Genomic DNA, 10530 nt, shown 5'->3' on the forward strand with positions numbered 1-10530 from the left:
AACTCAAAGGATTTTTCCACAGGAAGAGGGGGAGTTTGATGAATTTCGTTTCAAATTTACTTCAACAGTAGAGAATTTAGCCAAGTACTAAACAGATTCATTTTTGCCTTTGTGAAGGCGTGCACGCCTTTGATCATTCAGTCGTTTGAATGAACTCAACGTGGTTGTTTCCGCTTTGGCCTCGAAGTCTTGGCACCGCACCGCCTCTGCGTAGCCGAGCCTCACAGCCTCCAGCTGGGCTTCCTTAGTTTTGGCAGGGACTGCCTTCCCACTGATGGAAGGTTTACAAAGAAAAAAATCGTTATGTCTGAAATTCTGCCAGGACACATCAGTGTATTTCCAGGCTGCCAGCTATTGTGTAACTCTCTGAAGATTTAATATTTAAAAACAAAATTGAAATGCACCTGTTTCTAAGGAAAACCACCTTGTCATATGATAGCATGCTTTTGTTAAATCAGAAAATTTTAAATTTTATTTATTAGGGTTTCCAACTTGGGTTTCTTCCCTTAGGCTTCTGATCTCTTTGTTAAGTACAACTTGCTTCTAAGGTCACCCTCCCACCCTCCACAATTAGCCCGGAGATTTACCAGGGGTTCTGGCACCAACTTTACCCAGCAAGCTGAGCGCAGCGCTGTTTGTGGTTATACGCTAAGTGATTCAGCAACTATGCTATCTTTAGAGTCTTGTCTCATCCCACACAAAGCTCTTTTCAGACCCAGTTTGACATCCTGATATTGTACCGTGGCTCTGCAGGGTCAGAGAGTATAATGTGGCAATTCAGTGTCTGTCTTACAGCAGAAAGGGGGTTCAGTGTTGAGTTAAAGGACAGGCTGATGACAAGGAGGGAGAAGCAACGTTCAGTGGATTCTGCCACTTTGCTCTGGTAGGAGTGAAACATCTCACCCTGAAAGATGGCTCCAGAGCACAGGAATTCTTTTCTGTTGCTGTTGAGCTTTTCAGTATCAGGACCGATGACCTAAGCTGGTGGGCGTGGCTATAGGAGAGGCTCTTCCTTGTGGGTCCCTCCCTTGGTGTACTGTTTTCTGACATGTCAACCAAAGCAGGATTCATTGAAGTCAGCTTAAGTCGTAGAAAAGGCTGCTTAAGCTGTTGAATCTTAACATTTTGGTGGTGTGCTTGGATGCTAAAATCTATGGCAGACTTTTCCAAATTTTATCGTCTATTCTTGTTTTCTTTGACTAGTTCTGTACCTGGTCCAGTTTCAAAAAGCTATTTGTGGCCATCCTGGATGTGAGAATAACAGAGCACTAAGAAAAGCGGGAGGTTGGGTTTACTCCATGGATTATTTCATATCTAGAGTAGCCTTTCATTTCAGAGCTATTTTAACGCTGGGTCCTTACTCAGAGAGCAAACTGGAGGGTAGGACCTTGAAAAACAGTAAGTCCTTGTAGACGCGATTGACATGTCAACTATTTACCTTCTAGCGAAAAAAAGAAATGATAGCTGTAATTTGTCCCTTGCTGATTAACATGTCATTTCTCACTATTATTGACCAACAGCAGCAACGATAATAAATCCCACTTCTTACCATGTTTTTCAGGCGTGGGAAACTTGCATTAAACAAAACTTTCTTCCAAGCCGACTGTCCCACCCTAGACAATTTGAAGAGGTGAGAATACCTATGTTAGCTGCATTTTACTAATCCCAAAATTGTGATTATTTGCTTGGGGAAGATTGAGAGGAAGTTTGTCTTTACACCATTGGTGGAGATCTTGTTTGCTAAGCAATTTAGTATCACCGAGGAGGTGGAGTCATATCGTGGAGAAGTGTTTGCCGGATATCAGGACATTGGGCGCTGGTTTCATTCTGCTACTCACCAGTTGCGTGCTCCTGGCTAAGGGATCTCTTCAGGCTAAATCCCCTCATCTGGAAAGTGGTTGGCATAATGACTTCTGGAGTCTCTTCCAGGCTGAGAATTCTATAATCTGCCTTCAGAAGATGAGACATTTTTGAGATACTTAGAACATATAGATAACAGTCTAACAAATTAATCTTGTATCTGCGTTTAAATAGGCTTTGGAATATTATGTGAGCAGTTGAAATGTATCCTTTACTATTTATGAATCTATCTCTATCTTTTCATTCATCTGCCCACTCACATCCACACACGCGTTAGGTGATCAAGTACGTACATTTGGCCATTCTTCAGCAGTGGTGCCAAAAGTGTTTCAGAAAGAATTTGATATTTGATATATGAAAAACCTGATCAAAATGATCATCCTGTGAAAAATTAGCGTTATTAGATTTCCTTACACTTATTTTAGGGGTTAATATTGTATATATTAGAGGTAGTTGTCCTGTAACCTTTCAGTTTTTAGGGCTTCTATAGGTCTTAATTTGGAGAGTATACCTCTGTCTTGAGTTCTGTCTGTCTCTAGATCTCTGGCTACAGCCCCCAACCCCCATTCATTCAACACTTACCTGCCAGACACCTACTGAGCACTGTCGGTACACTGAGTCCTCAGATCAATTTTAGGAGATAATGTGATAGATTTGGGGACTGCCGTCGCCCCCTCAGAATCCGCCCTGCCCTTTTCCTTTATGTTTGGTCCTGACTCTTGGATCCATCCCTCTGGCCAAAGTGACTGGTGGCATGTGAACAAATACGGTCCCATGTGAGGAAAATCAGGATTTTTGTTAGATGCCTAGGCAAGAGACACCTCTGTTTATTGAATACAAATGAGAAAACATGAAATTCCAGAAGCTTCTGGCAGTCGTCTTGTCATCACAGTGCAGTCAGCCTTGGAATGATGAGCATGCTCCAAAGAACAGAGCAGACAATGGCAAGCAGCTGGGCATTCTGGAAAATTGTTAAGCCCCTGAAGCCTTCCTACCACTGGACCTTTCAGTCATATAAGGCATTGTTTCCTCCTTTATTTGGGTTTTGTTATTTATCACCAAAGGCACCTTAACTGACACAGGCAAACAGTCTCTCCATTTTACTGAAGAAGAAGCTAAAGCTCAGAAGAGTTGCGAAAGACTAGATACACCGATCCTTTGAACACACTCAAGGTCACACAGGGAGTGAGGGCGAGCTGGGGTTGGAACCCAGGCCGTCTACCTCCGGAGCCCATGCACTTAACTGCTACACTATTTTTCCTCTTCAAGAAAATTATTGTATAATTCAGACATCAGCCATTGAACATTGGTTTACTCTCTGCCTGGAGACTAAATCTAGAATTTAAAAGTGAAGCCAGGCAGTATATGAGAAAGAATGAGACTTGGGTTGTATGGGATAGGGGCTAGTGTTTCCTCCTGCCCAAACCTCTTCTTCCCCGCTTTTCTGCTATCAACCACACACCCCCAACACTCTCCCTGAACCACCTGCCCTTGGCCACGTGGCTCAGCTACCTGGTCAGATTCCTGTCCCCCAACGCCCTCAGGAATCTGCATCTCTCTACAGGCGGAGAGCGAATGGAGCAGTCACTGGTGGGACGTACCTCAGAGGAGAACCTTGAACTCCTGCAGGAGGTGCCAGGCATCTGTTCTTCCTGAGGTCTGCTTGTTCGTCAGTTCTTATGATTCTGTGAGCTCTTGCCGCATCCTCCCCTGAAAGCTCTTTTGGTCTTAAGTTAGCCAGACTTGGTTTTAGTGGCTTATAACAAAACGTCCTCAGTTTATACATATGGCAATATTCAAGGCTCGGTTCTGAAGGCCACCTATACATTTGGTATTTGGATAATTGGTGGACTGAAGGAGCATGCAGTTATTTCTGCTTACCAACAAGAAGATGGCTTCAGATGGTCAGGGTAGTGTGCCTAGCCTCAGGAATTTCCATTTTAGCAACATTTGAAAGGGTTCTTTTAAGGAATTGTGAAAAGTGTCAATTTGCTGAAAAGATTACAATGAGTGAATTGTATACTTTATACTTAATTAACGTAGGTGTACCATAACTAATTACAGCGTTAGGAATATTCTTATTTAATTACCCACCCCAATCCCCACTCCATCAAGCACTGGTCAAATCTTCTTCCTGCGGGTTGGAGACAAGGAACTCGAATCTTCCTCTTGATCTTTTCCTCACATTGCTCTCTCCTTGAGCTTCATGGTCAAAGACATCAATGATTCCTCTGCTTTCTGCTCTCAGAATGCTTGAAGGGGCCATTTATCATTTATTATTTATCACTTGCCTGGAGTTTGGGACCAAAAGAACTCTTTCTGGGAAAGTATCGCTATGTATGCCGAGCTCCCGGAAAGCAGCAGGGTTCTTCCTCTGCGATACTTTCGGCCTAATCGCTCCCCCTTTTATTTTGTGTTTCTCCCTTTCCCCAAACCTAGGACTCCTGTCAACTTGCCCTCCTCTTTCTCAGCTGCCCACAGCGTGATCTATTGATGCCCAGTTCTCGAGTCTGTTCTGAGAAGGTCAGGAAGAGCAGCGATAGCATCGGCTGCCCCACGGACGAGGAAGGCACTCTGGCAGACAGTGAGCGGCCTCCACGCGAGACCCCGACCGCGCGCCTTCTCATGCACAGACTGCTTTCCTGTCTTTCTTCTGTCTGGTTTAACCTCCCACTCCCACAGAGGGCTTCTTTCAGGAAGCTTGGTGTCCTTTACTGCCATCTAGTTTCAGTAAGGGGCCACCCTCTTCCCCCAGACAGATTTTAACAACTTCACATCTCAGAGCGGAGGGATTGGAATTTGTTTTTCTCTTTCAGAAGGCCTCTTTATTTCTACATAAATTCTTGGCTGCAGTGGCGCGGCTCACCTAAGCTTCCCCCAGCAGCGTTCATGCTCCAAGTTGGATGGACAATTCCTGTCTTACCAACGCCGGGCAGCAGTAAGTGAACAAACCGTTCTGTAGTACGAACACTCGGCGGGACAGTTTCCTGTAACACGCACTACTAGTCTCATGTAAAAGAGCTAAATTCTCTTTTTATTTAAGGAGGTTAATAAATGAGATCTAAAATTGAAATACCAAGAAATATTAGTATAATCACATTAGTTAGAAATATGGAGGTAACTCATAAATAATAGCCAAAAGAGCTGAAAATGTTTGCTTCTGAAGAGTTATTTTTAAATGTCTGTTGAATTATTTTAGTTTTTAAACATAACTTTATAGCTGAAGAAAATGAACTTTTTTTTTTAAAGATTGGCACCTGAGCTAACAACTGTTGCCAATCTTCTTCATTTTTTTCTTTTTCTTCCTCTTCTCCCCAAAGCCCCCCGGTACATAGTTGTGTATTTTTAGTTGTGGGTCCTCCTAGTTGTGGCATGTGGGATGCCGCCTCACCGTGGCCTGACGAGTGGTGCCATGTCCGCGCCCAGGATCCGAACCAGCGAAACCCTGGGCAGCGGAAGCGGAGCGCGAGAACTTGACCACTTGGCCACGGGGCCAGCCCCCAAAATGAACTTTCTTAAAAAACAGCATCCTTCTTTCCTCTAATGGATGCAAAATTGGCCCTGTCTCCATGGATTGTGTCTGTGGTCTCAAACTAACTTTTTTTTTCTTAAAGATTGGCACCTGAGCTAACAACTGTTGCCAATCTCTTTTTTTCCCCCTGCTTTTTCTCCCAAATCCCCCCAGTACATAGTTGTATATTTTTAGTTGTGGGTCCTTCTAGTTGTGGCATGTGGGATGCCGCCTCCGCGTGGCCTGACAAGCGGTGCCATGTCGGCGCCCAGGATCCGAACCGGCGGGACCCCTGGTCGCCAAAGCGGAGCGCGCGGACTTAACCACTCAGCCACAGGGCCGGCCCCCTTAACTTCTTTTTGTTTGTTTGGCTCTCGTCCTTTCATGTTAGGAGCTTTCCTCAACCGTATGGTGATCCATGGCTATTAGCTCCTATTAAAGTGTGGGACACTGAATGTAAAAAAAATGCTGATTGTAAGCTCTGTGTGTGGGGGAAGGGATCACTGTAGGGCAGCCTGAACTGTTGAGTAACTGTAATGGGCTTCTTCATTAGGGTCCTCAGAAGGATAATATCTGTAGGTTTTTTCCCCTTAGGCTGGTCTTCTTCCAATGTGACTGTGCCCTCTCTCATCAAGAGGTGAGTCTGTTTCTCTGCTCCACTGCATCTGATGGAGCCCGGGGCTGCTTTAACCAATAGAATGCAGTGGAAGTGATGCTGCCCCGGTACTGGGCTTGGTCTTTAACTAGTCTGCCAGCTTCTGCTTCCTGTGTCTTGGAAGCCACTCTATCCATGTAAGAAGGACAACTATCCTGGGGCCACTGTGCTATGAGAAGACCAAACCATGTGGAAGTTTCTGAAGAAGGAGACTGCCTCAGGCAGGGTTGGGGTAGGGGGAACAGAGAGAGCAAGAGAGAGAGAAGAGCGAGAGACAGAAGAGCGGGGCCAAGGACCACTTAGGTGCCAGAATGTGAGTGACGAAGCTCTCTTGGAAGTGGATCCTCCTACTGCAGCTGCTCCAGCTGATGCTACAAGGACCAGGGATGATCCAGCTAGCTGAGCCCTTCCTTAATTCCTGACCCATAAAACTGTGAGCAAAACAATATAGTTGTTTGAAACCATTAAGTTTGGGGTAGGTTTTAATGCAGCAGTAGATAGTAGAAACTCTGCATTAACAGACTTTGATAAAATCCTTGTTTTCATGCTTGTGAAGACTCCTTCTTTAAGAGTTCCCAGGCATCTCCAGTTCTCGAGCCTTCTGTAGTCCAGAGCAGTTTCCTTCAGGATTCCCCCCCCCACCCCCCCGCCAGCTTTGGTTTTTCTCAGCCCTGCTAAGACAGTTCTCACTAGTCTATTTAATTACTGTAATTTCTCTTCCTTGTGGGTTTATATATTTTATTCCCTCTTTACTATCATTTTTGTGGCATTTGGCAGCCAGTGGAGGTAAATACACATTCAATCCGCCACATTTAACCAAACGTCTCCTACAAGCTTTACTGACTACTTAGAACGGCAATGATGATTTTGGGCTTTGGGCACAGAGAAATAATAGTTTTTGTGAGTCTTTTTGGCCCAGAGTTCCTCCATAAAAGGCAGGAACTAAGTAGGGCTGATTCAGGGACCAACCCTGATTCTGACTCTGGTCAGGAACATTCCTGGGGGTGTGATGACTATGGGAACATACCAGGCTGGCTCTGGGAAACAGGCTTTTGTTGTCAAGAGAAGAAAGGACACACACACACATACACATGCTCCCTTATGTGTTTTCAGTTGGGTAAGTGCATGAAAATTCCCGAAGAAGAAAGCAGTATGGCGAGACTTTATAGTGTCAAGATTTCTTACCATTCAAGTGTCACCTCACTAAAAGGGAGGGTGACATGGCACATGAAACAGTTTCCAGAGAAGAGAAGAAAAGTCATTCTTGGTGAAAAGAGGGAGAAAACAGAGAACCAAAGTAAAGTAGGATTTTTGGATCAGAGAAAAAGCTTAAAACACAAGCTCTGTCGCCTGGAGAGTTCCCAGATCCCAGGTGAGGATCTGAGACCTTCTCTGGCAATGACAGTCAGAGTTCTGAGAGGAAAAGAATGAATCAGACTTTTGTTATAGTAATAAATAGCCAAAGATCTGAAATTAGTCTCTCTCTCTCTTTTTTTTAAATACTTCAAAAAGTGAGACTGAACCTTTCATTGTATTTACATCAGAAAGTGCTTGACACTGGCTGGTCAAATTACCCCACAATAGAGAACAAAGCCGACACTGAAGACATTCGCAAATTTCTCCTGATTTGACCCTAGTCTCTTCTCCAACATGGAAGCCCTTGGGCCCTAACTTGGAACAGAGCAATTTAAAACTAAGTATTAGGGTTTGAAGGTGTCATTTCTGAAGGGAAGAACAAGAGTTATAGATCACAAAACAAAGCCTAAAAACAGAATTTCAGGGCAACAGTGAGGAGGAGAGACTGTGCCATCTGAGAGCTGGGAGAGGTGAGTGGGAAAAGCAACAGGGCACTTCTGGAGGAATGTTGGAAGAGCTCCAAGGGCAACAAGTGGCTTGAGGCAAGTTCATTAGGAAAGACTTGGGTGTGAGTATGGCCCAGGTCAGTTCCTTGGGGCTGTGCATACAAGACATGAGAAAGCCCAGGTCAAGGAGATTGTGGTGCATGGTTGATCCCAGGGTCATTAGAAAGGAAGCATTAGCTTCAAAGTACAAAGGAAGTTTATAGAGCCTAGACAATTCCCTAACTCCTGGGGAGTTCCAAGTTCAGTGGTGAGTAGGAACTTCTCTGGCAGTAAGATAAAAAACTCAAAGAGGAAAACACTAATCAAAAAACTATAGCCAAACTGCAGAGAAGCAGTCTGGGGCAGGGCTTAAGAACACGGACTCTGTGATCAGATATCCCGGGATTTTAGTCCTCGTTTCTCCCTGGCTAGTTACGTGATTATGGGCAAGTAACTTATTTTTTCTGAGCCTCAGCTTTCTTATCTTTAAAAGTAGGAGAATAAAATGTATTTCATAGGATTATTCTGAGGATTCAATGACAAACTATTTGTTAAGTATTTAACAGGGGCCTGGTACATGGTAAATGGGGGCTGCTACCACCACCACTATCATCTTCATGGTAGCCGAGCTGAGGTACTGCCGACGAATGATTCATGAGTGTCTTCCACAAAGAACTTTCTGAGAAGAGGCTGCCCAAGCAGGGACTACATTTCCCAACCACTCTTGCACTCCAGTGGGACCATGTGACTCGTTTCTGGCCAATGGAATGCCAGGTGAAGTCATGTACATCACTTCCAGGCCTGGCCCATAACCACTTCCTGGCCTCGCGCGTTTCCCCTCTGCTGACTGGATGTCAGTGGCCAGGGTGACCTTGGAAACCCCGTGGTGAAGATGGCAGAGCCTTTTTTAGTCTGGCTCTTGAATGACTGCGTGGAACCAAGCTTTCAGGGTTTATCTGTTACAGATAGTGTGTTACCTTAACAGCACAAATAGTATCATTGTGGTTCAGGATTGCTGTAGCCTGGTCAAGTCTGAGGTCAAGAACAAGCCTTGGAGAAACCAGCCAGGAAGAATCTTACTTTACTGGTGACCAAGATGGCAAAGACAGGGGCTGTGGCTCAGATTGGAAGACAAACTGTAGCTGATCTGTGTGCTTGTAAATCACTCATCACATTCAGTGTTTCATCACGAAATTCCTTTACATTTTGTCCTAAAGCTGCTGATTGGACATTTTTTCATGAATCTGTCACTATAGACAAACTCCAGAGAAGGGTGGTGAGGGAGACGCTGTGGCACTTGTAGGAGAAGCCCTGTTTCTTTGGGCGTTGGGCACTCATCATTAGTGAGTAACGGCAGCAGACCTTCGAGTTTCGTACTCCTCCTTGGCTGGTTTAACCCTGCGGCACTGCAAGTCTTTCTGCTACTCTGACGAGGCTTCAGGTTCTCTCAAAAATTGAGTGACTTTTACAAACTGTTGAGTGTGCAGACGCCTTATCTAGAATCTAGCCAGGTCAGGTTATTTCAAGGAAAACTCAGTGTCTGGGAAGGCCAAGCCATTCAAAGTAATGTATTGCTTGTTCCTCTCTTGTTATTTGGAATAGCTGTTCTCTCCTCATTACTCGCTCAGAAAAAAACCCCAAAACACCAAAAGTAGAGGCCAGTTCATAGAGTCAAGTGCCCAATTATCCTCTTGGGTAGTCTGATCTATGTAGCATAAAAAACTGAAATTGTTCTCTAGGTGGGAGTGGGTGGCATTCCCCAGCTTTTATTTGAGGAATGGTGGCGAGGATGTGGTAAGACAGGGAATGCCTGAAACTATGCCAAAGAATTGTGGCTGGCTGGGAGGAGTGGAGTGTTTTCAGACTCAATTGTTACTTGTTCCTCATCTTCCCATCACTGACCCCAAATCTTCTCAACCTTTCTGTTCCATCCTTGGCCTTGTGTGATGCCGGTCTGAACGGCAAAGCCATAGAGCTGGGTGAGAGGAAAACATTGGCATGGGAATCTTGCATACCGTCTCCCATTAGCTGGGCCTGAGCTTAGTCAACTAGAAGAGGGCAGAGTGTCCTAAGAGCAGTGGTCAGGGTCTTGGAAGAGCAAAGAATCAAGAAATGGGCCCGTGATGCCCTCACTCGAGACTCCTGAGACATGAATGTCAGAAAAGCCAACTCTATTGTTTGATCCAAAGGGAAGACAGGTGTTATTTTAGACCTGCAAGTCCTGCACCACTGTCTCAGCCAGAACCTGAACCTTCCACTGGGCTGGGGTTGGGAGCCAGTGATTTTAGGCGCCTGGTAGAAGAAAACTCATTTTAAACCCTTTTCTCTCATTTATCTTATTTTCTCAAGGCCTTTATTAATGCAGCCTTCACTTACGGACTCCGAGGGAGATGGTGAGCAAGAAAACCCCTTTTAGTTGTTTTAGAAAACAATTATTTGGGAACTCTTTTGATTTACATGACCAAGAAGAAGGTAAAAAGTACCAGGGGCTATTCAGGGATTAACCGTAAGTGCAAGACACTTAAATGCTGCCATGTGTCATAGTTGAACAACAATAGCACAATGGTGCTATTTGGATGTCTTCTCTCTGATGAGCTGTAGTGACTCAGTGTGAGGCTCGCAGCCTGGCAGCTCCAAGCAGTCAAGGTAGCTGACTCCTTGTG

The 10530-nt window shown here is 44.8% G+C and overlaps 1 long non-coding RNA gene across 1 annotated transcript; it reads left to right on the top strand.

The window, feature by feature from the left end:
* The first annotated feature begins 793 nt into the window (after positions 1-793).
* LOC139045780 (uncharacterized) lies at positions 794-4930 on the top strand. Its single transcript, XR_011504875.1, has 4 exons — positions 794-883; positions 1562-1630; positions 3425-3517; positions 4300-4930. It is a non-coding gene; the product is annotated as an uncharacterized lncRNA (long non-coding RNA).
* The last annotated feature ends 5600 nt before the right edge of the window (positions 4931-10530 follow it).

This window comes from Equus asinus, chromosome 7 (genome assembly GCF_041296235.1).
Source record: "Equus asinus isolate D_3611 breed Donkey chromosome 7, EquAss-T2T_v2, whole genome shotgun sequence".
In the NCBI taxonomy this organism is placed as follows: domain Eukaryota; kingdom Metazoa; phylum Chordata; class Mammalia; order Perissodactyla; family Equidae; genus Equus; species Equus asinus.